This window comes from Myotis myotis, unplaced genomic scaffold, assembly GCF_014108235.1.
Source record: "Myotis myotis isolate mMyoMyo1 unplaced genomic scaffold, mMyoMyo1.p scaffold_m19_p_3, whole genome shotgun sequence".
Taxonomy (NCBI): domain Eukaryota; kingdom Metazoa; phylum Chordata; class Mammalia; order Chiroptera; family Vespertilionidae; genus Myotis; species Myotis myotis.
The window spans coordinates 71240968-71241665 of NW_023416335.1; the positions used below are offsets into that span (position 1 = coordinate 71240968).

Here is a 698-nt window from a genome sequence, read left to right on the forward strand (position 1 = left end):
CTGTTTGGACAGTTTAACCCAAAAGATGGATATCAGACCAAACCATACAATTTATATCAACAATATGAATGACAAAATTTAAAAAGAAGAATTGAAGAGATCCCTGTATGCCCTGTTTTCTCAGTTTGGCCATGTTGTAGATATTGTAGCTTTAAAGGCCATAAAAATGAGGGGGCAAACCTTTGTTATATTTAAATAATTGGGCTCATCCACAAATGCCTTGAGACAGTTACAAGGATTTCCATTTTATTGTAAACCAATGCGAATCCAGTATGCAAAACAGATTCAGGTATAATATCTAAAATGCATGGTACCTTTGCTGACAAAGAAAAGAAGAAAGCCAAAATTGTGGAACAGACAGCACTGACTGCTAATAAGAAGTCTGCTCTGGGAGCACCAAATTCAGTTAACACCCAAGGAAATGCAACACCAAATCCTCAGGTCCCTGATTACCCTCCAAACTATGTTTTATTCCTTAATAATTTACCAGAAGAGACTAATGAGATGATGTTATCCATGCTGTTTAATCAGTTCCTGAATTCCCTGGTTTCAAGGAAGTATGTTTGGTACCTGGGAGGCATGACATTGCATTTGTTGAATTTGAAAATGATGGACAGGCTGGAGCTTCCAGGGGTGCTTTACAAGGACTTAAGATCACACCATCCCATGCCATCAAGATCACCTATGCCAAGAAATGA

At 38.1% G+C, this 698-nt stretch overlaps 1 pseudogene; it reads left to right on the forward strand.

Annotated features, from left to right (window-relative positions):
- LOC118651298 lies at positions 1-698 on the forward strand (annotated as a pseudogene).